Here is a 25783-nt window from a genome sequence, read left to right on the forward strand (position 1 = left end):
AGGGTGACTGGGCAGGTATTTTGTAGGAGGTCTCTCAGTTGTGATTTGTCTGCTGTTCTTTCTCATGAGTAGACTGGAGATAGGGGTTTGGGAGAAGAGCCCAGAAGTCAAGCGCCATCCTCATCCCATCGTATCAAGGACACATACTCTCAACATGAGTTATCTCTGTGGATGTTGACCTCGATCAACTTGCAGAGGGAGTGTTAGTCAGTTTCTCCACTGTAGAGTGACTCTTTTTCCCTCTTTCCGTACTGTGTTCTTTGGAAAGAAGTCACCATGTGCCACCCACAGTTAAGGAGTGAGGAGTTCTGCTCCACCTCCTACAGGACAGAGCATCTACATAAATTATTTGGAATTTTATGCACCAGAATTTTGTCCTCCTCCCTTTATTTATTTACTTATTGATTTATATGGGTGTAGGCTCATGGGCATTTATTTCATACTTTGGATTGTAATCCAATACTACTTTATTTATATTATTGCTTAAATTGTCCCAGCTTTGGCCACTGGGTGCTCTTTCAGTGATTCTTGTGTCCTTTTGATGTACACACCCCATCAGTGTGGGGGTTTTTTGGGAACTTCTTCCTCTTTGGCACTACAAACCACAGGACATTCCAGACTCATCTTGTATTAAAATAAGGATGTTTCTGTTCCTATCTTGTGGAGTTCTGAAGATTAAATGAGTTGCTGCAGGTAATGCTTTTTCCCTCTAGACTTTTCTTTTATTGAGATGTAATTGACATATAACGTTATGTAAGTTTCAGGTATACAACCTAATGATTGGATATTTGTATATATTGCAGAATGAGCACCACACTAAGTCTAGTTAACATCCATTTCCACACATAGTTACATTTTATTTTCTTGGATGACAACATTTAAGATTTACTCTCTTAGCAATTTGCAAATATACAATACACTATTATTAACTATAGTCACCATGCTGCACCTTCCATCCCCAGGACTTGTTTCATAATTGAAGGTTTGACCTTTTGACCCTCTTTGCTCATTTCACCTGCCCCCTCTATAGTACTTAAAATTTTTTTTTTAACAGCTTTATCACCACATTGAACTTCTAGTCAAGCAAAAGAGATCTGAGGTCTTTTTTCATTGAAACTCTTTGTCAGTCAAAGATCCCTATTCTGTGGTTTATTTTTTTGTCTAATACAAAACTTTCTTTCCCTGTCCATTCTCGTGGTGTTCATTCCGCTCCATTGTTGCAGCCTGTCGCTGCCTCCGGCAGTCTTGATTCCTGCATTCCACTTCATACTCACCCACCACTTGACCAGCAGGTCTCACCGTGGCTGACAAGGCAGGGACTGGGCCCCATGCAACCCCTCCAGCTTGCTGTACCAGTCAACCAATGGGAGTCTGCGTGTGGCTGGCGTTCCGCCATCTTGAATCAAGGCTGCCTGGGGAGACATTGTCAGATGAGGGTCACCGTCAGCTTTCCCTTAATTTATTCAATCTATTGACTTTATGAAAATAGGAAATGAGGTTGGTTGGATTCAATTTGTTTTCGGGAAACCCATTTTTACTCATATTTATTGCTGGTTTTTTTTTGTTAAAGTTCCAGAAACCATTGGTTAAATACACTCTGTTATTTTACTGATATTATTTCCAGAATCTGCCTATCGGTCTTTAAAGACTGGACACTTGCCTAGTGCTGGTTTTCTGTATTTTCTTTGTTTTTACATAATTTTCCCATGCAGCCTCTATGTACTTCTGAACTTTTGACTCCATCCAATTCCCGGGGCAAGCAAGGGGCCTTGAGGTCATCGGACAACATGTTTAGAAGTTTTTTCCTTTATTTCTGGGTTCTGGTTCCCTCATAGCCACATTTGTTCAACCCTTTAGGGTTAAAGAACATTTTCCTTGAAGGAAAAAAACAATGTGTAAAATTGTAGTTGAGGACGATTTCTTGCTGAACCATCTGCTCTGAATTGAAGGCCCATACTCTGCTGGTGCTTCGTCTTGCTCTAGAAATGCCTTTCTGAGCTCTTTACTTTTTAGAACCTCATCCCTTTCTGGGCCGTAGCAGGGCCCACCTTTTGCTTAGGGGTTCCTGCCACTCTTCTGTATCCATCCTTAAAAACATGTCGCTCCTTCCGTCATCTGTCATTAGCAGCTCTAAGTCGATCTGTGAGTTCCCATTTAAACTATAGACTCATCCGACCTTTCTCCTCCCGTGTGGTATTAGCGAGACTTTATTTCCGAGGGCCTCCTTCTATCCAGAGCCACATTCCCTGTAAGTTCCCTTTCAGACTGTTGGCAGTTGCTCTCCTAATATACAGAGCAGATCTGCCCTCTTTGGCTGTTGCTGATGCCAGGACGGGGTGTGTCTGCCCAGACCTCACCACCTCCCCCATTAGTGAGAGAAGCTACCCCTCTTGTCATCTTCCTAAGAATGCCTTGCCAGCAGTGGCATGACTGGGTTTATGGGGCACCTGGACTTCACGATCCTCGGGGTCAACTCCAGCCCCTTCCCATTTTTGTGTCTGTATATATTTAGCTCTCTGTTTTCTTTACTGTATTATCCTCTTGATCCTTTCATTATGGATGGACAAATATCACGCCACTTTTTCTCTCCAGCTAGAAAATATGTTCCCAGGTATCTAAGAGTTTGTCTATCCCCTTCCAGAAGGCAGCACTCGCCTGGCAGTTGCCCTTCTCATTTGTCAGAGCGGCCAGCTTGGGAAGCTGGGCAGGCACAGGAGAATTCTCGGCCCTCTGTCGCTAGAAGCTGAGGTTGCTGTGGCCCGACTTCCACCTGGACTGCAGATAGGAAGGCTTGGGCTGAGGCAAGGCTGCTGAGGGAATGGTGGATCCTGTGCCCCTTTCCCCAGGTGGAACATCATTTCACTGTGCAGAGGGACCCCACGAAAAGCTAGCTCTGGGATAGAGGGCATTGTAGTCATTTTCTTACTGCTTTTGAGCTGCTTACTTTTCCCTGAAAATAGTGTTAGAGCTAAGAGTGGCAGGTGCTGAAGACAAAATGCAAGTGGGTTTTGATCAGACATTGAGGTGGGTCTCGGGGACTGACATACCTCTCTTCCTGGAGGACTAAAACACTTCTGCATACATACACTTAAGAGCTGTCAGTCCGTGAGGATGCAAGTCCCAGAGAGATGGGTCTCCTTTGGGCCCCACCTTGGGATGGAAAGCCCAGCCCAGCCCTCACTCTCGAGCCTCGCTGTCTCCTTGTTCTTCAGAGAGCAGTGGAGAAGGCAGGTGAGCAGTGTCCAGATGTTGACAAGAATGTTTGCTGCCCCTTAGTATGCTTCTCCTGGAGGACCTCCTAGGCCACCTTACAGAGGAATCACTAATTGTCAGAGGCTGCATGGGTCCTCAGCGTTGTCCCATCCCATCCCTCTGTGGACAAATGGGGACACTGGGTTGCAGAACGGAGAGGTTCCTTGCCCTAGGTGAGAGCGGGAGAAAAACAATTCAAATTCAAACTCTGCTTTAATAATGATTGATAGTAATGTCTAACGTTAAATGAAGGCTGACTCTATGCCAGGCAGTGTTCAAGGCTCAGGGTGTTTGTCATCTCTCATTTTTATTGTAACTCTGAAAGATATGTAGTATTATCCCCAGATTTGTAGATGGGGGAGCTAAGGCCCATACAAGGGATGTGACTTGGCCACGCTCGTGCAGCTGGTAAGGATCAAGCTGGACTTGGGCTTGAGCTGCATCGTCACATTGATTAAATACGGCCGTCTTTGAATACTCTCCTGGCTCCTGTATAGGCGGGCACATGTGTGCACACAACCCTGATCTGTGTCGCGTCCCTGCATCCCCCGAAAGTGGGGGGTGTTATTTCAGTCATTGGGAAACAGATCAAGTGCTGGGGGCCTAAGTTCAGTGCCCCTTCTACTGTTTAGTGTTAAGAGATCTGTGAGCTCTAACCTGTGCAGAGAGTTAAAGAATAAGTGAGACTCATTCCTTGAGTTTTTCCCCTATTACTCTGAATTAAAATCTACCAGAAGACTGAGATCAATGCTTCAACCTACACCCTCAGTCCATTCCGTCAGGGTGGCCTTCAGATGACCTTGAAGGCAGGATGCTGGATGCCTTCGGAGTGCAGCTACACCCCATTGAGTGACACCATCTGGCAGCCCGTGGAAGAGGAACACAGACGTATGGGGTTAGGATTTGAGCATCTCTGTTTGGGGGACGCTCCTCAACCTGTTTTATCAGTGTTCTGTTGTGGTTTATCGACAGTTCAGGAAGCAGTGGAGGGTGTTGGGGTAGGTGAGAGTGGTGAGCCCGTCCTGCCCAGCCCTGCTTACCAAGTAGACCAACTCCTTTGTTAGAGAAAGGCTGAAGCCAAGGCCCAGGAACAGGTTTCTAACGTTGCCTGTCCGTTCCCAGGAAGCAGATGTGTGCCCTGCAGCTGGGCGGGCTCAGCCTTCCCTCTGCCCTGAGGCAGGGGCTGGATTCACCAACTTCCCAAAGCCCTTCCCCGGCCTTGGCACAGGGCACCCTCTCTGACGACATAAGTGCTTCCTTGGAGATGTCACCTTCCCAACACGACCTGTGTCCAGCGCCTCTCCCCAGGGCTTGGCAGGACGCATGCCTGGCCTGTGAGGAAGCTTGTCACTTGACTCATTAGCCAGCCTGTGCGCAGCGGCTGGCATTGTGCCCGCCTTGGGTTCCATACCCCTCACCAGATGGCACATGAGCTCAGGGCTCCACGTTCCACTGTAAGCCTAGTGGCCGGTTTCCCTAGATCTACAAACCAAAACCTTGATGGGAGGAGAGGAGGGTACCTGAGCCTTATCAGAATTACAGGGCTGAGAGCAAGTGGAAATGAGTATAGACCTGGATGAGAGGGAGGGCTCCGGCTGAACTCCATCCCAGGGATCAAAGTGGAAGAGAAGCCAGCAGAAGCCTCTCCTCTCTGCTGGTGTTTGAATCAAGCTCCTGCTTCATTACCAGCTGCTCCTCTGAGAGTCCTGAAAGACTGAGACTTGCCCACAGTTTGTTCACTGAATCACTCCAGAGGAGTTTTCCTACTGTGATTAGCTGTGAAATCTCTAATGCTCTAAGGGCTAGTGGAGCTGCTGGGAGGGTTCTGAGAGAGCTAAGAGATGCATGGAGGCTGTATGTCCTGCCCTGCTGGCCATCTTGGTGGGGATGGAGCTGCAGGAATGCTGAGAGTGGGCAGCATGCTGGCAAGGAGGGGCCGGAGAAGGAGGGGCTTTTCCGGCGTTCTCCCAGTGCCCGCATCGCCCCTGCAGACACCCCCATGGGCTTGTTCTTGCCTGTGCATGTCCACCGTCACACAAAGGGCTCCCCTTGGTGGGGGGCCACAAGGTTTGGCCACGTGGTCATGCTGGGGCTGTAGGCAAGGCAGGGCACGGGCTGCACCACCTTCCTCCTGCTATCCAGAGAGGCACTGACAGTCACACCCCGGCCCTCCGCAGAGTTCCCAGGCCCCATTCTCACTGCCTCTGCATGCTGCCCCAGCCCTTCCCGGGGCACCGCAGCAGACCCTGAGCACGGAGGAAATGTCAACCAGGAGAGGAAGACCTGAGCCATTAGCCACGTCCAGGCCTTTCAGATACCTGTACAAGGAGGGCAGACACACAGACACACACACACACACAGACACACAGACACACACACACACACACTTTACATCTCATTCTGTTCCAGAAAGTTTTTAAGGTGACAAGAATTCTTACAGATTGAATGTGAGTGAACCCCTAGTCCCTTGATAACAGGCCCCAGGTGTGGTGAGAATCTCCCACAGTGAGTGAGGGGCCCTTCTCAGTCAGTTGAGGTGCTCTCTGAGGGCATTCTGCTTTGAACTGGACTCTGAGCGTGAAAAGATGCCCTTTCCGTTGGGGGCTCTGGAGACACCTGTTGGTGTCTCAAGTGAAAAGCTCACTGCGAAAAATGATAGAAGGAGAATTTCAGAATTTCAGCCTCCCACAGCTCCATCCCCACCACTACAAAGAAGCCTTTATCACCTCCTCTAATTATTTCTGCGGTCTCTGGTTCTGGTTCTCACCAGAATCCTCAGGGCCTCCGAGGGTTTTGCATATTTTTAATAATCTAATTCATCTTTAGCATCTGTAGGATGGAGTAGGGAGGGAGTGTTTGCCTTTTGGAGAACTATTCAGTGAAGCTGAGGCACAGGTAAGGGAGAAAGACGGCAGCACGGGGACCAGAATCCAAGTTTCTGCTTCGACTCCAGCCCAAAGTAGGCTGTGCCACCAGGAATGGGGACAGAGTGGGCTGCCTGCACTTACTCGAGTGGCTGGGCTCACCTAGGAGGAAAGGTTCGTGTCCTGGGCTGGGTGAGGTAGTTGTGGCTGCAGCTCCTTCTCCCTGCAGTCAGAGGAGAGGGCAAGGCCCGGATCACTGAGTCCCCCAAGAGCACCACTCCCTCAGGAGTCCTGGAGAGGCACCCTGGCCCATGACGTCCATGGTGGTTGGCTCTCCCTGGCCTTTCTGAGGAGTGCAGCCCATCTTTGCTGAAGTCGGGGTGCAGCATCTGTGGCTCCCCAGAGCCCGATCTGGCAGGACCTGGCACCTGGCTCCTCGTGGTCAAGAATGGCTTCTACCTGACCCTGAAGATGGTCACCCCCAGACTCCTGTCTCTTAAAAGCCTTCTCAGAGGTCCCTCGCCCTCTCTCTCTCTTTGTGAAGTGGTTCAGGGCTTCTTATATGCATTCCACAGCAGACTGCAGAAAAAAGGAAGGGATTGCTGTCTGCATGACCTTCTCTTACGATTGGCTCATGTCAGGCAGCAAGCTCACCTTTTCTGGCCTTGCTGTTCTGGGAGAAGGGCAGCCCTCCTGCCTCTGAAGTGAGCAGCCGCAGGGGAAGAGCACAGAGAACCCAGGGGAGCTGTAAGCAGGGAGGCTCAGCCCCCCCGGGAGTTGAGGGTCCTTCCTAGTTCCATCTGGACACCAGAAGAGCGTTTACTGAGAGGAAGGAGGAGGGGGTGATGGACTGCATTCAGGGGATCCCTGAATTTGTGGTAGAAGGAGATGAGCATAACCCTTTCTACTCCCCGAAGGTAATGCGTGCACAAACAAGAGCTCGTTTGATCACTCATTCAGGAATATTCCCTAAATACTCACTGGGATCCCTAAATACTTCCTGGGCTGGGTAGGAAGAAGATGGAAAGCCCAGTCTCTTGTTTCTTGTGTGGCAGAGCTGTTAAATGAGCTGATTTTGGAGTCAGCCCTTTCTGGGTTCAAATCTTATCTCCTCCACGAGTTCCTGTGTGACCCTGGATAAGTGGCTTAACCTCTCTGATGTTCAACTTCTTACCTGTAAAATGTGAATGAAAATAACCGATCCTATCTTCACCTTTTGCTTACTTTCTTAAATAAGATAAAAGCCCTTGGTTCTGAGTAAGCACTTGATAAAGGTGAGCTCTAAATAGATCGGAGGGGACTATTGGTTATGAATCCTTGTGATGTCCCTGGGAGCTACCCTGTTAGCTGCTTCAGAGGTCTCTGCATGGCTAGGGGTCTGCACTTGTGTCATCTGTGTGCCCAGGAGTGGCAGCCTCCTCGGACACAGCAAAGAGAGATGACATTAGCTTGCATCAGCATGTGGCTGTGTTCAGCCCGGGCCCGGAGCTCGGAGGGGCTCTGGTGTCAGTCCTCTTCCCTTCCTTACAGGAATACTTTTCTGATAGAAACTTACCTGAATGTCACATGTGTCAGCCCCAGGGCTGTGGCTGAATTTCTGTAATGTCCAGCGCTCTCAAGAAGGGGAGAGGAGCCTAGGCCCCCTGCACGTCGTGCTGCTTGGCGTGTGACCCAGTGGTCAGACTTACAGCGTCGTGGGTAGACGGAGACCTTGGGCAGATCACATATTCTCAGGGCCTCAGGTTCTCCGCGTGTAACTAAGACGTGAGGACACCACCTCGAGTGCAGCAGACGGTTGCAGTTGGTTAGAGACGGTCACCTCCTGCTGCACCAGGGCGCAGTCTGTTCCAGAAGGGTCAGTTCCCAGTCTAGTCTCTTCCATCAGACACTGAGCTCCTTGATTCCACTTTGAACAGATGCACAGCAGGAGCCAAATGTCGGAGGACAAACTGCTGTCATTTAGCAGAGACCTTTTTTGGTCAAATCTTCAGTGGTTTGGTTAATAACATTTCCATCATACCATTATGAAAACAAGATTTGGAAACACCCTCTCAACTGGGGTGGGGGGTGTGGAAGGAGGGGCCGCAGGCTGCCTGGTGGCTGCCCCAGGACTCTCCTCTGTCAGACCCAGAGAAGGAGGCAACACCTTCCCAGAGTTACCTCTTTGCCCTTCTGCTGGCCCTCAGTCCTCACTCCGCCTTCCCATGCTGCGCTCAGGGAGGCACCCAGCAAAGGCATTGGCACAGCAGTGCTGGTGACTAAGGAATGAAATGCTTCCCTTTCCAGATGAATTTGCATATTTTAATTGAAGGCAGATGCCTTAAGTTAATTCAATGCAGCAAACTTGGGTTGAGCGTTTATTATGCTGGAAGGAATAAGATTCTGAGAGCTTGCAGGGCGGGAAGGAGCAGCTTTGTGGGGGAGGTGATGTTTGAGTGCGTATCAATTTTTGGGGGGAGGCTCAGGGAGCAGCCAGACCCTATCCAAGTCAGATGAGCCTTTCTGAGATGCAGGCAGACACAGCAGCCCCGAGTGCGGCGTATGGGGAAGAGGCTCTGGGAGGGGGCCGGAGTGTCTTGTGAACCGTGTGAAGAAGTGTGAATTTCTCCCAGAAGGCAATGAAAGATCACTGATGAGTTTTGGAGGGGTTGGTGTGGTCAAACTTATGTCCTGGAGAAGGCAACTCTTCTGGCAGGCGTTAGAAAACTTGAAGAGGGTGGCAGGGCTTGGCGACCGGCAGACCAGTTGGCCCAAGGAGTGAATTTCTAATTGTAAACTCAAGCTGTTCACGGAGTTACTCCAGGGTGGTGAGAGCAGAGCCGTCCCCCAGAGGCAGTCTCTGACAAGCCGGGCCACTGTCTCAGCCTCTTGCTCAGGCGGCCTGCTCCTGGCTTGGAGCGTGGCCGTTGGGATTATCGTTGTGGTCCCTCTGCCGGATGCTTATTAAGGCTTTCTCTGGAAATCAGTGTGCCTGGAAACCACTGGCTCCCATCCAACCTCTCTCCCACCCTAGGGCAGCCCTGGGAGGGTGCCTGGATCAGGGCTTGCCTGCCTCTTTCTGGTCCCTTTAGATAAGTCTGGATTGCAGCCCCATAACTGGGCCAGGCCTTTGGAGTCTCAGCATTTCTCAAGGTAGGAGTTAATAAGAGGAAAACACCAGGACGGAAAGCATTAGCTCAGCCTGCACTATCAGATCGCCCAAAAAGGACAACGAACATGGGCAGCTAAAAATAGCCCCTTAGGGCTAGTTCAGGTTCTGCTTTTAAGTGCTGAGCTCCAAGCTAGAGGGAAGTTTAACCATTTGGGAACCTGATGTGCTGTGATGTTCCACTGGGGCCTGTTTTGAGCATGTGGCCATGACAACTGAGAGTGTGGACCTCAGCAAAGATGGACGTGTTGTCAATGTGAGAGATGCTGACGTGGACCCCTCATGTGCATAGATAACCAGTGAAATCCATTTCAGTCCAAACCCTGGAAACGTGGGTGGGGTTTTTGTCATAATGGCGTAGTGGAGTGACAACTGCTTCAAAGTCAGCCAGGCCTGGGTCAGATCCCAGCTCTGCTAGCTGTTAGCTGCGTGACCTGGGCCAGTGTCTTAACCTTGGGGAGCCTCTCTCTCTGTGTCTTTAAAAGGGGAATCATTGCAAAGGATCATTGTGAAGACTGAATGAAATCGTATAAACTCACTGTCAGGGGCAACGTGAGGACTCCGCCTACACTTGTTCCCTTTAAGGAGTGTAACAAAATTTTTTAAAACATCATTGAGCCAGGCATTATTGTGAGTTTTTGCTTTTTCCATGGATTATCTCATTTAACTCTTAGGGGAACCTTATGAAGTAGGTGCTAAAAGTATTGTCATCTTATAGATGAGATGAATGAGACTTTTAGAGATGTGTTTACTCTGAGCTTACCAGTGACTGGGGACAAGGTAACCCCTCCACCAGGCCACCCTTGCAGCTGGTCCAGCTGTGGATCCCGCATTCGACAGTCTTCTACCAGGGCCCTACTGGGACCTCAGTTAATGACCCCTCGTGGATGAACCTCCTAGTAGATGCACCTTATGCTAAACTCTGCTCCTGGGTCTCCAACCTCCTCCCCCTAACCCCCACCTGCTGAACTGAGCTTAAGGGTGAGTTGGATGAGTTGGGGTCTCAGTTCCAGTGTTTCTGCAAGGAGAAAAGGAGAACTCACTAGATCATTCAGGAGAGTTGCCGTAAATATGTGGCCAGCCTTTCCCCTGTAGCCTTTGCTGTCTGCAGTAATTAAGGAGGACCCATGTGCTCAAACCCCTTTATAGCTCTTTTAAAAACGCTTCTTATTGCTTTTCCTTTTTTTTAAACAATGTTATTAGGGTATAATTTATATACCATAAAATTTGCTTGTTTTATATGCACAGCTTACAGGGTTGTCCAACCATCACCACAATCTAATATTAAAACGTTTACAGCTCCCCTGCTATTTCTGTTTAGAAGTGGATAAAAAGTTATCTGGCGGTCCTGTTGAGCCGTGGTTGGAAAGTTTAAAACAAGGAAGCTGTGCATTAGGAGGCTAGAAGTTTCCCCAGCCTCTTAGGGAAGGGAGCTCAGAAGCCAGGAAGCTTTTTATGGGCAACAGTCACAGAAATGAAACAAGCAGAGCGAGGACCAGTCATCCTTGATTCTGCCAGCGGGAGGCCCAGGTGTTCGGGCCGTGCTCACTATCCCTGGTGGGAGCACATCCTCAGCAGCGGGCGGAACTTCTGGGAGAACAAGAACAACCTCCAGAGGGTTGACCTAATGAATCTGTCTTGAAGGAAATTGGAGGGAAAAGGCTGGCCCAAGTCCAAATTCCAACGGGGAGTTGGTACCGGAGGGCGAGCACCCGTGTGATGTCCTCCAGGCCTTCAGGGGAGGGGCATCCAATGGAAAGAACCCATGAAGAAAGCCTCCAGTGCTGGCTTCACAGTGCCCGGCTCTAAGCCTTGGTTCCCTCATCTCAAAGTTGGAGAAAAGAATTGTTCCTATCTCTGGCATTTTTGTGAAGTGAAATGACAGTGTGCATACAAAAGGTCTAGGATGTAATAAGTGCTCTATAAATAGCAGTGATTGTAGTTATTATTATTAAAGAAAAAAGGTGCTTCTGAGAGATGCAAACCTTGAATACAATGTGGAGACATAGCTGGTTCCTGGGGGGAAATGGGAATGCATCTTACTGGTGAGTTCAAATCCACATTCTCCTGTTCACTCTACTGTGTGGCTTTGGACAGCTTGCTTGACTTCTCCAAGCCTCAGTTTCTCTATCTGTAAAGGGAGCCTAAGAATAGCACCTGCCTTGTAGACTTGGGGGGAGGATCCAGTGAGTCTCAGGGGCCCGTCAAGGTTAGTTGTTCTCTGTGGATGGAAACCTCCCTGTTCCTCAGTTAACATCAAAGTCAACATCTGGATGAATGTGGGAACACGTGAAAGACAAGCCTATTGTGGACCTGACGAGAATTCAGATGCCGTTCTAGGATGTCTCTGGGAGTCCTGGTTGGCTTGTTCATGCCTTGTAAGTAATGCTGGGAGATGAGAGCAAGCTGGATCTTAAATAGGGAAACGCTGAGGACCTGTCCCGCTGATGGCACCCAGGGCGTATGTGCGTGTCTGTGTGTGTGCTTGTGTGCATGCGTGCTTTAAGGCCCAGTGGTATGTCCCTCCATGGCCAGACCACGAGCATGTTCATACCCCCATCCTGCAGGCCAGGGGAAGGGACCCCAGAGCCCTCTGCACCATGCAGGGGTGCCAGGCTGCTTGCTCCAGCTGCACATTCAGAAGGGCCGTAGAGTCTTGGTGATGACCCTATGGGGACACTCACATCCTGGAGAAGAAAGGGCAGTTCTTTCTTCCTATAAAATAAAGGGGTTGGACTAGATTAGAGCCTTGAATTTGAAAGTACTTTCCATGGAGCCCGAGGGTTCCCTAAGGCACCTCTGGAGCCCCAGAGTAGCTGGGAGGAGGGGTCAAGCAGGCTGACCCCCTGCAGCCAGAGCTGCTCTCTGCTCATCTGGTTTGGATTGGTCTTCTGCATGAGCTTTCCTTTGAGGAAAGTGTTTCACTGCAAAAAGAGACAAGTTTGGAAGGTGCTGGCTACAGTATCGCCAAGCTCTCTCAAATATTGTGGTTCTTGGATGCCTCTCTCCAGGGACTAGCCGGGGTTACAGGCACTACACAGTGGGATCCCTCAGCGCAGGTGGCTGGGCAGGGCCTGGGGTGAGCTAGCTCAGGGCTGGTCTCTGCAGGAGAGAGTAGCCTTGTCCATTCATGCTGGGGGCCATGCACATGTTGTCTTTGTGCTCCGTGTGGCAAAGGTGGGACTTGCTGCTTTAAGGAGACACCTGTGGGGTATCAGTGTCGAGAAACAAGAGCTTTTCCCTCCACATCAAGACTCTTTCAAAAAGACAAGAGGTGAGAAGTGTAGGTGAGGACATGGAGAGACGGAAGCCCTTGTGCACTGTTGGTGGGAATGTAAACTCGTACAGTCACTGTGGAAAACAGTACGGAGGTTAGTCAAGAAACTAAAAAGAAAGCTATCATAAGATGTAGCAATTCCAATAAGATCTGGTTATATATCCAAAGGAAACAAAATCATCATCTTGAAGAGATGTCTGTACTCCCATGTTCATAGCAGCATCATTCACAACAGCCAAGTTATGGAAATAAGTGTTGACAGATGAATGGATAAAGAAAATTTGGTAAATGTCTATGTGTATGTGTGTGTGTGTGTGTGTGTATATATATAAAATGGAATATCATTCATTCATTAGAAAGAAGGAAATTGTCATTTGCAATAGCATGGATGAACCTGAATGACATTATGCTAAGTGAGAAAAGCCAGGCAGAGACAAATACTGCATGCGATGAATTATTTGTGGAACCCCAAAAAAAATCAAACTCGTAGAAAGAGAGAGTAGAATGAATGGTAGTTGCCAGCGACTGAGGGGTGGGGGAAATAGGGAGAGGCTGGTAAAGGGTACGAGCTCAGTTATAAGATGAATAAGGTCTGAAGATCTAACATAAATATAAGACTTTCGCTGCATGCATCTAATCATTAGAGGGCAGAGCAAACTGAGCCCTCAATGAGATGGTCCGTTCCAGCATCTTCATCACTTGCATCCCATGGTGTGGCCTCTTCTAGAAGGCTCTTCCACACCAGCATTTTAAAATCCGATGTGAGCTCCTAGTTGTCAAGTTCTTACTCACTTCTTACTGCATCTTCTCTTCAGTGTCCATTGCTCCTAGATTTCGAGCAGCTCCAGTCTGCTCACCACATTTTAAATAATTGCTTGTTGAGGGTTTCTGCACCATCAAGGAGCCCGCGCCCAAGCCTGTGTCTGTAGGGACTATGTGGTTCCAGGGGCGTTCGTACCTGCCTGGATCTCTACCTCTGCCACCAAGAATTTAACCAGCAACTTGAGAACATGGTTTTCTTTGCAAACAGACTCACCCAAAATAACAAGGATTGAGAATGGCGATAAGCACATGGCCTATTGAATCAACTCAGCGAACCTCTTTTCAAGAGTTGATGTGTTGTAGGCAGCATGCTAAGGACTGAGGAGGAAGGGGTGGTTCATAGGACCCTGCTCCTGGGGTTCTCACTGCCCAGCAGGGTCCACTGCCTCTCCCTCACTGTTTCACAAGGCACTGTGTCTTCATCTTTCTCTTTTTGTTTTTTAATCCCCCCTACACATGTCCAGAGAGCTGCCAGGGTAGGCATCCTAGGGCATGGCTCTTCCACCTGGAGACCGTTCTGTCTCCCCACAGCTGTTTGCAGACCACAGCTGTGACCCCAGGCACGCTGGGTCTGCCGTGATCCAGCTCAGACCTGCTGTCCCGCCCTCTGCTCTGGGTCAGATCCCATCCTCACCTCCCTCTGCTTCCCACATGGTGTCCTCAGCCTAGGATGCCACCCCTTCACCTCAGCCTGCCAGCACCCTAGTGCCCACTACCCAGGTGCCAGGCCACGTGTCTTACATCTCTGAGGGAGAAGTTGGGGACCTCTCGCAGCATAGTAAGCCAGCTGAGGGGGTGACACCCAGATACTGCACTGGAACCATTTCTCTTTGGCTTCTCTTTTTCTCTCCTAACACAAATACAGTGGCCTTCTCAATCTGGAGACCTGCAAGTATGGTGTGGTTAAGGCGTTAACCTGGTGTCAGGTGTCAGCAACTAGATCATTAAATAAGACTCCTTAAGCCTCCCCTAACTACAGGTTGACCATGCACCTTTGGGGACTGGCTTTCAGGCGCTGGGAGCATCCGTGCAGGTTACTATTTCCCTTTGTACCCACTTGACCACTGCGGAGTAATGACACATGACCCAGGCTACCTCCTAAGGACACTGCTGGGCAATGTCAGGTGGTATAGGCATGATTGAGCTCCAGGTGTAGATGCGTGAAGCTCTTTGTGTCCCTCATAATTGGCATGCCTTTAAAGGAGAACTTAGCTAGAAGCCTGCAGTGGCCGCGTTGGAAATTAGACTCTGCTCAGCAAATCTGGTTCTAGATTGCAAACCACGTGAGTCCATCCCCCACCACCACCTCGCTCCCACTTTCAAGTATGAATCAGACGGTTTCTCTGTTCTCCTTTCCTCTTCAAAAAGGAAAGCAGACTCCAAACCTAATTAAGACAGCACTTCTAGTCTGTAAGTAAATTCATTCACAGCCCAACTGCACTGGGGCACCGAGCTTCCTCTGGCTGCTTCATATTGCAAACCTGATTCAAAGTATTATCACTTATTCAGGTTTAAGCTACTAGAAAAAAATATTAACCTGCTCGTCTCATGCTTGGTAGGACCATGTGGCTCCAGTCACTTTGATCCCCGTCAGCACAGAGGCTCCAGGTTCAATGAAGCCTTGAAACACACTCCTTATTAATTAACAGCTACAGGCACTTTGGAATATTCTGTCCCAACAGTGTTAACAGCCTCGCCTCGTGGGCGGCCAGAGCTGGAAAGCAGAAGGATCCCAGGTGAAGCTTCTCTTTGGAGCTACCTGCTAGCTCCCACCCCTTACACAGGGCACAGAAACAGCCCAGCTCTGGAGTTACCAGCCTTGTCACTCACTAGCTGTGTGAGCTAGGAGGTTCAGAACCACTCTGGGCCTCAGCTGCCCGGTCTGTAACATATGGGTCACACACCTGTTTCACAGGGTGATTCGTAGAGATGCACAAATAGTTGGGGATTCCTGCTCCGGGCCAGGCACTGTGCTGGGCTCTAGGGGGGCAAAGACGACTGAGACAGAGGTTCTAGACCTCAGGAAGCCCATGCTCTAAATCAGCGGTTCTCAGTCAAGGCCACTGCTACCCCTAGGGGACATCTGGCAATTACTGGAGACGTTTTTGATGTCAAGACTGAGGGTATCTAATAGGCCGACACCAGAGATGCTGCTAAACATCTTACAATGCACAGGACTGCCCTCCACAACCAAGAATTATTCGCCCTATCCTTTCCATAGTGTCAGGGTTGAGAAACTCTGGTCTAGGTAGACCAACCCAGATGTGTAAGCAGATGTTTTCAGTGCAGTGTGATGGACATTCTGAAAATGCAATACAGTACTCTGTATGCAGGAGTCTACAGTCGGTGGTTCTCAGGAAAAGGTCATCCCCAGTGGTCCTGCCTGCGGTGGTATACTTCTGCCAGGACTCCTGTTGGGAGCAAGCATTGAGAAAGAAGCAGTCCTTGCATTCATTGCACAAGAGGGCATCACTCCTGGTGATATAAATCAGACCAGTTTGGTGCCATGCTCTTTGCTATTCTCAGTTCCAACCCCGTCAAAATCCACCCTCATCAACAGGGCCCCAGGGGCAGGGGGAATCCAGAATGGGAGTGGGGCCTGCTGGGGGAGGAGGCAGCTTTCCGCAATGAGTAATCCTTTGCATTCTGGTTCTTTCTCCTCTAAAGGCTCCCGCCCTCCACAGAGCAGAAGGATAAATGAGTCACCAAGTGACTCACTGGGGAAAGCCCTCCCCAAGAGTGGTGGCTGAGAACCCACCCAGGTGACATAAATCTGCCTTTCTTGCCTCTCTCCCCAAAGACGAAAAATGGAATGTGAAATAGTTAAGGTGACTTACTGCAATAACCTTTATACTTTTATACTAAGACAATCGAGCAGGAATTTTTAAAGAAGCCAAACTGGGAGGCCACTCAAATGAGAACTCGGGAAGGTCAGAGCGGGGTGAGGGTGTGCTTCTGTTGGGTGGGCCTCAGGCTCGTTCAGAACCAGCTGGTCCAACCAAGTCATCCTCCCAGAGGCAGTGTAAGGGATGTGGAAGAAACATGAAATTGGGATTCAGAAGTCTCAGGCGCAGCATCAGTGTTCTTGAGAAGTCGCTGAGCCTCATCATCAGTTCCTGGGTCTGCAAAATGGGTCTTGATGGCGCCTCACACCGTGTTTAGAGGACAAGGCAGGTGAAGGGGCTTTGAAGGGTGAACCACCTTCTGCAGCTTCTGTAAAATGTTGGGGTGTGATAGAAACATCATGGTTTTGTTTTTATCTTAAAGGTAGGTCCTGACATTATGGACAAAATAATGTCTGGGATTTGCTTTAAAATAACACAGAGGTGGGAGAAGTAGATGGGGCAGACGTGGAAAATTGACCATGAGTGATGACAGTTGGCGCCAGTGATGAGTATCCGGGTCTTCCTTATTTTAGTCTGTTCGCTTTAGTTGTTTTTTTTTTTCCCCCTGAGAAAGATTAGCCCTGATCTAACATCCACCACCAATCCTCCTCTTTTTTTGCTTAGGAAGATTGGCCCTGAGCTAACATCCGTGCCGATCTTCCTCTACTTTATATGTGGGATGCATGCCACAGCATGGCTTGATGAGCAGTGCTAGGACCGCACCCAGGATCCAAAATGGCAAACCCCAGGCCACCGAAGCAGAGTAGGTGAATTTAACCGCTGTGCCACCGGGCCGGTCCACTGTTCTCTTTACTTTTATATTTGAAATTTTTCATCCTTTAAAAATATTCATCTTTTAAAAAAGAGTTCTGGAGATTACACAACAACGTGAATATACTTAACACCACTGAATGTACACTCCAAAGTGGGTAAGGTGATAAGTTTTATGTTAGGTGAATTTTACCACAGTTTAAAAAAAATATGCCTATCTTTTAAAGTTACTTATTTATTTCAGTATATTTAGGGTAGAGGGAGCACAGAAAGACACTAAGAAGCAAAAGAAAAGAAGCCAGCCAGGATGAAAAAGGTGCAGCCGTGCCCTGGGTATTTGCTAAGAACAGCTGGGACACTCCCTCCCACAGGGGTGTTGTGGGGAGAGATGCATTTTGGCTAGGACATTGGCAATGCCCTCCTGGGGTGGCTGGCGGAGCTGGACCTCAAGGAGGGCGAGCTCACAGATGGAGTGAGGAGCTGTGGAGCCTGCCGCTCCTTCCCTGGAGTGTGAGGATGAAGGCAGCATGGCCCTGCGCTTGGGGAGGGTCACAGTCTGCCATTTAGAGGAGACCGGGTCCTCTAGTCCAGCCACAATGGAGTGCAGATGGGCGGTATTCGAAGGACAGTGTGGGGCCCCCTGTGTGTCCAGCTGAGTAATTCACACTCAGGAACAGGTGAAGTAGGAGCTATAATCACTCCCTCTCTAGCCTTTTAAAAAATATGTGTCAGAGACGGAGTCTATTTGAAGCTAAGTGTGGCCTGTCTCAGAATAATTTTCTTCTAGCATTAGGGCTTACCAAATGATTGGGGGCACAGAGCGGGCTTCCTGATGGATGATGCCAACCCGCCAGTGCAGGTGGAAGTGCAGGGCGCTATGACAGAGCAGCAGGTCCTTGGGTGGGCTGTGGCCTCTCTTCTGCCCCTAATTCTTTAGTTGTGACACCTAGGGACATGTTACTTCATCTTTCCTGCTCTTGCTGTCCCCACCGGTGAAATGAGGAGCTGGCCATGTCTGAAGACTGAAGACTGCTCTGTGACTAAGAGTTTATGAGGCCATTTGTAGGGTCGTTCCTGGCAGGCAAGGCACACAGGATGTGTCTTTGTCGTGATTTGGGAGCCAGGACGGGATGAGCTCCTTCCACTGAGTAACTTGCACCAGAACCTAGGGAGGTCTCTAAACCAGGGTCCTGTTTTTTTGCAGCTGTCACCGAGGGTGCAGTTCATGCCACTGATCAGTTCTTCCCTCTGGGGCGCCCCATGGGAGGTGCCTGGAGAGCAACGACAGCACTAGGACTTTTTTTTTTAACTTGTGGATTCTAGTATCTTCTCAGTTAATAGATTTCAAAGGATTTTGGATGTTGCAAAGGATTTGGATGTTGCAAAATTTCTGGAAGAATTGAGCAATTCCAAGCCCAATAAGCATAGCCACCCTTCCTTTTTCCCTTTAATGGATGAAAAAGGAGATTGGGCTCAACCCAACCTCACACTCTTGTTCACTCCACTGTCACTGAAGTGCTGGTTTCTGAGTCCCTGCTCTGGACTTAGCATCACCCCTAGGGGAGGTGGCCCACTAGAACTGGTGATTTTCAAACTTCTGGCCATGGACTCTTTCCTTAAAGAAAACTGCATTAGCTTCCCAAGGCTGTCACAACAAATTACCATAAACCTTGGTGGCTTAACACAACGGAAATTTATTCTTTCATGGTTCTGGAGGCCAGAGGTCCGAAATCAAAGTGTTGGCAGGGCTGTGCTCCCCACAAAAGCTCCGGGGAGAATCCTTCCTCGCTTCTTTCAGCTTCTAGTGGCTCCGGGCACTCCTGGTTTGTGACTCCAGTCTCTGGCTCCACATGGCCTTCTCTTCTCCCTCTGTCTCTTCTTTATGTGTGTATTATAAGGACACTTGGGTTTATGGGGCCACCGAGGTAATCCAGGACCTCAGTCACATCTCGAGATCCTTAACTTAATTACATCTGCAAAGACCCTTTTACCAAATAAGGTCGCATTCACAGCTTCCAGGATGTGAACATGCGTTTTTGGGGGCTGTCATTCATCCCACTACAGAAAGCTTACACAGAAGTCCACAGGACAGAATGGCGAAGGAGGGGCTCCTGGTTACAGTGCAATCCAGACCTTGGCCTCCCACGTTCAGCTCCCTCCCCCACCCTCTGCCTGGCAGCCCCAGGCACCAGGGAGCGCGGTTGAAAACCACAGCTTTGCTCAAGAGAGCTCGGGGGACTTTGGTGTCAAGTCCTAGGCTGGGGAATAGGCTGGGGGCGGGGGTGGGTTCTGGGCAGGACAACGTGACCTCTCAGTTCCATCGTCTGTGAAAAGTGAGCTCCTCGGTTCTTCTAGATGCTGCAGCGTTACCCATGATCAGCTGTCTTCAAGTCATTCGTTACCTCTTGCCTCACCAAGACGCCCCACCCCGGGGACACAGATGACAGGGGTGTTATGGGGACGCAGCTGACTTCACAGCAGGGGTGGTCAGGAACCAGTGGACGAGAAAGTTCCTTCTGGCTTTCACAGACAATCAAGAGCTTTTAGAGTTGGAAGGATCAGGGGTTTTTTCTTCTTCTCTGGTAGAGACGAGGGAGCTCCTCAAGCTTATTGAATTCTGAGTGCCATATGGCAGTCCGTGGTAAATGGATCCCAGTGGTCTCCCCGCTTCCTGCTCCCAGCCCCACCTGCTTGCCCCGCAGGTTGACTGTGGGCCACGCCAGGCTCTGAGATCAGCTGCAGCCTGGGTGCTTCAGAGCAGGCTTCTCAGCCTTGGCTCTGGTGACATTTGAGGCCGTACCATTCTTTGTTGTGGGGGCCGTCCTGTGCCTCGTAGGCTGTTGAGCAGCATTCCTGGCCTCTACCCACTAGATGCCAGTAGCGTCCCTTCACCCCATTGTGACAACCACAAATGTCTACAGATGTGGCCAGAGGTCCCCTGGGGGGAAATTTGCCCCTGGTTGGGAGCCCCTGCTTTGGAGAAACTGTCTTCTCCTGAGCCAGCCTGTCGAGTGTCAGAACTGAGACAGTCTCTTTCCCCTTGTTAAAAAAAAAAAAAAAAAAAAAGCACAAGTTGCTGGCTGCCCAGGGCTTCTGGTGGGAGGAGTTTGATCTGATCCTTTCGGTGAACCCCCAAACCGGGTCTCGCAGCTGGAAGCGGACTTTGTTTGCTGGCTTTGCGTAATTTTTCCCCCCTCCCCCTCATCTCCAAGCAGAACCAGAAGCAGTTTCCCAGGAAAGGGAGGCGCATAGTGTTTGGCCCAATTATTGAGACAGTTTCTCCAGTTCTCTTCTAGTGTGGGCCTTGAGGACCGCGTCAGAGACCCACCCGGGTGGATGTGGTGCTGTCTCAAGTCCTGCTATCCATCTATCCATCTGTCCCGTTGCCTTTTGAAAAGTGGACATCCCTCAGCGACTTCTCCCCCATTCTCCAATCTGTGCGTTGAAATCCCGCCTCTCAATTTCTCTGGAGAGATTCAGTGTCTGCACAGACGAGTTTTCCAGAAAAGCTGTCTTCCGGGACTGAGACGCAGGGAAATCAAGCAGCTGGTGTTGATTCAGCCTCCGAGTTGGGAGAGAGCGGATAGCAGAGCAGTGGAGGATGGCCAGTGGTGACTCGGCTTTCTGATGGGCACCCCCCATGTCGTGCTTGCTCCCTGTGAGTTTAGTCATTGCTGCCCCTTGGAGAAGGGGCTTCACACCTGTGTGCATGGAGCAGTTGGGGAGAAGAATCCCCACCCTCTGTGTGCTCGGGATGGTGGAGAAGCTTGAGAAATTCCTGGCAGTTTGCCCAGATGAAAATCCTAGAATCTGAGAATTGGGGACCGTTTTGTCTGCTTTTCTACCACCCAGCAGGAACTCCCTCCCCGTCAACCCTGACACCTGGTCTCCACTTGAACACCCCCGCTGGCGAGGAGCTCACTACCTCCTAAGACAGTCGGTCCATCTGTGCCCAACGTTCCCGGTCACCTGCTTTCTTATAACTGCATTCCAAATCTGGTTCTGGCTTCTGGAAAGATACACGGTGGCTGAGCTGTTATCCCTCATGACAGCATTTCAGTCATACCTCCTGCTTATTCTTCTTTTTGAGGCTCATTCTTCTTTTTCGGTCCTTTACTTGGTTCGTGCCATGGCTTCTAGCTCCCTCCTTCTCCCAGGTGCTCTTCCAGGAGAAAATCCAGTATGGCATGGCCCTTTCTAAACGTCATATTCTGGACTGACCACCCTGGGGACTGACCATATGAGGATGGGGGGCCACCCCTTTGTGCCCCAGACTCTGTTGATGCCCCTGAGGTGGCATTGACATTTGGGCCAACAGCTTCACTGATGGGAAGTCGTGCTGATACTTCCTGCCCTGAACAGCTGGTGGCACCACACTTTCCCCAGTCCATCCTAAAGTTTCCTGTCCGTGAACACTGGCTACGCTTCTCCCTCAGAGTTTGGGTCCATGGATTCAGCCTGTGTCATTCATCTTGAGTCTTTAATCATCCTCTGGTGTATTGACCTCCCCTCTCAAATGTGCACAGTGTGCCAGTGCACCATCACGTATGTTGAGGACGGGATGGGTGAGACTCCCTCATCTTGACTAGACTCCATGCACCTGCTCTCTTGCCTGGAGGACGTTCAGCCAGCCTTCTCTCATAGAGTGAACCAGTGTTTTTGTCCAGTCTGTGCTTGCCTCGAGATGCGTGTTTATGACTTTCCCCCAATCTGAGCAGCCTCCCGACCCTATTGGAAACCACCAAGGAAATGAAGTTGGTCAGTCAGGACTCCTTCCTAGTGAGGTCTGTCGACTTCTGACAGTGAAGGCTCCCTTCTCACAGAACACAGAAATGCAGCGTTTAATAACCCGTCCTCAAATTTTGTCAGCTTTGAAATCACCAGACTGTCACGTCAACAAGCAGCCGCGTCACCCTTAGTGATAAATCAGGGGTGAAATTTGCATTTCACTCCCACCTCAACCGTTTTCCATGCTTCTTCAGACAAAACCCCTGGTGGAGGGGCGCCACTGGGGATGAGGTTGGAAGCAGGGGAGAATGCAGCCATCGGGTCCCACTAGCTGTCATCCCTGCAGTCTGTTAGTCTTGCCCCAGTTGGGACAGGGGGACCCCCCCGCCCTGCCTCTAGATAGGGATTTCTGCAGCTGCAACCCTGTATTCTGGGGCCTGCTTCAGGGCTTCAGTGCTGTCAGCCCCCCTGGATGCAGGGCAGTTTTGATGGTGGGAGTTCTGCTTTATTCCAGAATCCCAACTCCCGTCCCCATCTTGTCCCCTCTGAGTGACAGCCGGGCTTCTGCTCGTTTGCTTATGTGGAAGGCCTCCTCTTCAGGGACCTGGGTCCACTGATAGGCAGATGGACAATGCCCAGGACCTCCCACTAGCCCAGGACCCTCCCCACCCCAGTGCCTGATTGTGATGCTTTGCTCAAACCTGGATAGGAGCTCCCTGGCCTCCTTGAGCACCATGCTGGCTGCTGCCATGTGTCCCTCTCCTGTTGGCTCAGCGCTGGACCAGTCCCCACAGTTCAGTGTGCACTCAGTGCAAGGCTGTGGGCCGCCACCCCCATCTTGCGGTCCCCAGCTTGCTCTCAGAGGCCGGTCCACCTGGCACCAGGTGTGTTGGTGCAGCCTGGCATCACAGCCCTGCCCCTACTCATGACAGTGCCAGCCCAGAGTTTGGACTTTATGTTATAAAGTAGGAAGCCCCTGATGGTTTCAAGCAGGGTGGGAGTATTACTCCACCAGTTTTAGGTGGATTAATATAGTCAAGGACGGACTCAGCTGGGTGGGGAGGTCAAGGCGCCATGGTTGCGGTAACCTGTTTTGATCTTGAAGGCCTCCCTTCCCCTTCCCAGGCATTTTGGAAATGGTCATTTTCTTGACAGACACAGTGTGAGGACCTTCACTAAGGATCACAGATCTGCCATTTGCTACCATAGAAGGCGAGGAAGCCGCCGGCAGAGGAGCAGGAGGTTGGCCCTCCTACCTTGAACTGCAGACCTCCAGCCACACTCCTGAAGCAGCAGTCCCCTATCATGAGAAGGTGTCTGGCTCCCTCTGGCGACAAGACAAAATGTCTTAGCATTCGCCTCCCATTTCCACTGATGGAGGACAGCACACCTGTTAAGTGGAGGATGCATAAACCACGGCCCTGGGTCCCCGACGCTGAAGGAGTTGTGTAGTGCCCCGTGTGTGTGTGTGCATGTATGCCTGAGTCTCCCTCAGGCCACTAGGCTTCCGAGTGACAGGCGGGCCAAGGCTCAGAGCAGGCTTTCTGCACCCTGCAGACACCGTCTCCTCTAGAACTTGTTAGAAGGACTTCCAGGGCCCACAACCCTTCTGCTGCCATTTCCTCCTGCCAAATGGTGGGTGGGAGGAAGTGCAGGACTGGGGGCCCACAGAACCTTGGCTTCTATCCAGTCGTGTGGCCGTAGGCTGGTAGCCCAAGTTCTCTGTGCCTCAGTTTCTTCATTTGTAAACTGGAGGTGAAGACACCCTTGTCTCTGGGTTGTCATGAGGATTAAATTATGTACCGTGTCTAAAGCACCTGACACATGAGAGGTACTCAATGGAGAGTCACTCTGTTGTTGCTCTTAGCGATGGCATCAGTATGGCCAGATGGAAGTGGCAGTGGGTTGTCAGTTCTGAGCAATGGAAACAAAATGAGGTCACCTTGGGTGAACACCTGAGTACTTTGGTGAATAAGAAATACGCACCAAGAACTGAGAATGGGCCTCTGGGAGCTCCATCTGCGGTCAGGGGAGCCCTGACCTCTGACGCGGGGTCCCGCTGTATCCCTGAGGCCTGGGCCCATCACTGTGGCTTTCTGAGCCCCGGTGACCACAGCAGCACTCCCTCCATGAGTCTCCTGAGGCCCCTGAGGAAATTCCTTATGGTTCTAAGGTCCTTTGAAGCTGTAGGGGTGCCTGTGAGATGAGGAGAGAGACAGGACCTCTTCAGCAAGTAACTCCTCTTGAGAAGCAGCCAGTGAGGGCCCAGGGTACGCCCAGGTCCTCGAAGTCCCCTGGGCCGGGCCCCACTTCTGATGCAGGGCTCCAAGATGCAGCGCCCCCTGGGGGAGGCACAGGGACGTGCGTCTGCTCACTCTCGGGTGGTCAGAGTGCCATGGTGGGGACTTCAGTGGAGTTTGGTTAACCCCAGTCCACGTCCCCACCCCACACCTGCCCTCTGAATCCGGCTGACCTCCCTGCTGCCTGCTCCTTTTCCCTCCACTGCCTGCCCCCGTCCTGCCTCCAGGTTTAATCTTCCTGACACACAGTGTTAGCAAGACACCACATCCAAGAGCTGCTGGCACTCCCCACGACAGGGAGCCACAGACCCTCAGAAGCTCCGCGACAGCACTCCAGACCCTTTGCTTGTTTGCAAGGGTCTCCTCCTACTGTCTGCCTCCCAGTGGGGCTCTCTCACCTCCCTGCCTTTGCCTCTGCTCTCTCCTGGAGTGCCCTGTGCCCGCCCTCACTGCTTTTCTGAAATCCTCTGTCCTTGTTCTTATTTGCACTTCCCACTTACTGTACATGTGTCACTGGGCAGGTTGCTTTAATCTCTCTGTGCCTCAGTTTCCTGATGTGTAAAATGGGAGTGTATCTGCTGATAGGGTTCTAGGGAGGATTAAATGAGACGGTGCCTAGAAAGTGCGGGTACCCAGCCCTCAGCTGGCTAGAGGTCAGTGCCACCATCACCACCGCACCCACATCCTCGTCACTAATAATAGTCCTACTTCAAAACCCGACTCAGGCCCGAGGCTGTGGATGGGGTCGTCTTTTCATCCGATTGTCTGTGGTTCTTACACCCCGTTCAGCTCCCACCCTGGGTGAAAACCACTTGCCTTGCATACAAGACTCAGCAGTGTATTTGAGAATCTACCCATGCTGGGCACAGTGAGGAGGTCAGAGGCAAAGAATAGGACAGGGGTCCCACAGGCGGAGCTCCCCACTTGTTTCACATCCTGCTGGTCCTAACCAGAGTAATGCCCGCACAGGGTGCTGTGTGTTGATTCCATCCTGACTTCTGGGAGTCCTGGGATGGCGTGATTAATGTTTATCGATTCACCTTATGTGTCTAAGGTCCCATACCATTTGAGTGGCACTCTGACTTCCAGATGCTCTTTTCATGCCTTGTCACATGTGACCCTCACACAGTCCTGGGAGGCGTGTTGTTTGCTCAGGCTGCCACAACAAAAAAACAGAGCCTCAGTGGCTTGAACAATGGACATTTATTTCTCACTCTTCTGGAGGCTGGAAGTTCAAGATCAAGGTGTCAGCAGGGTTGGTTTCTCCCCAGGCCTCTCTCCTTGGCTTGCAGGTGGCTGCCTTCTCCCTGTGTCCTCACAGGCATTTTCTCTGTGCTCGTGCCCTCCTTGTGTCTCTTCTTATAAGGACACCAGTCCTATCAGATTAGGGCCCATCCTAATGGCCTCATTTTGATTTAATCGATTCTTTAAATATAGTCACATTCTGATGTACTGGGGGGTTAGGGCTTCAACAAATGGATTTGAGGGGACACAGTTCAGCCTGTGACAGGAGGGAAGCAGGGTAGGTCACTGCCCCGTTTTACAGCCATAGCTGCCCAGGCTGAGTGGTTGAGTGCCTTGAGCGTGGCCTCCTGCGGCTGCCACTGTAGCCCAACCTCTGGACTCCAGGCCCCGCCATCTCTCCACTGCCCCCTGCTGGAGGCTGAGGGTCAGGACAACAGGAAGCCGTGAGACTCGCCATCCTCTCATCTCAGAGGTTCTCCAAGGAGAGCTTC

At 50.6% G+C, this 25783-nt stretch overlaps 1 protein-coding gene across 2 annotated transcripts in view; it reads left to right on the forward strand.

Annotated features, from left to right (window-relative positions):
• The window catches only part of SLCO3A1 (solute carrier organic anion transporter family member 3A1), a 288987-nt gene that overhangs the window by 180687 nt on the left and 82517 nt on the right, over window positions 1–25783 (forward strand). The window lies entirely within an intron of this gene.

The sequence above is a fragment of the Equus asinus genome, chromosome 2, assembly GCF_041296235.1.
Source record: "Equus asinus isolate D_3611 breed Donkey chromosome 2, EquAss-T2T_v2, whole genome shotgun sequence".
Taxonomy (NCBI): Eukaryota; Metazoa; Chordata; class Mammalia; order Perissodactyla; family Equidae; genus Equus; species Equus asinus.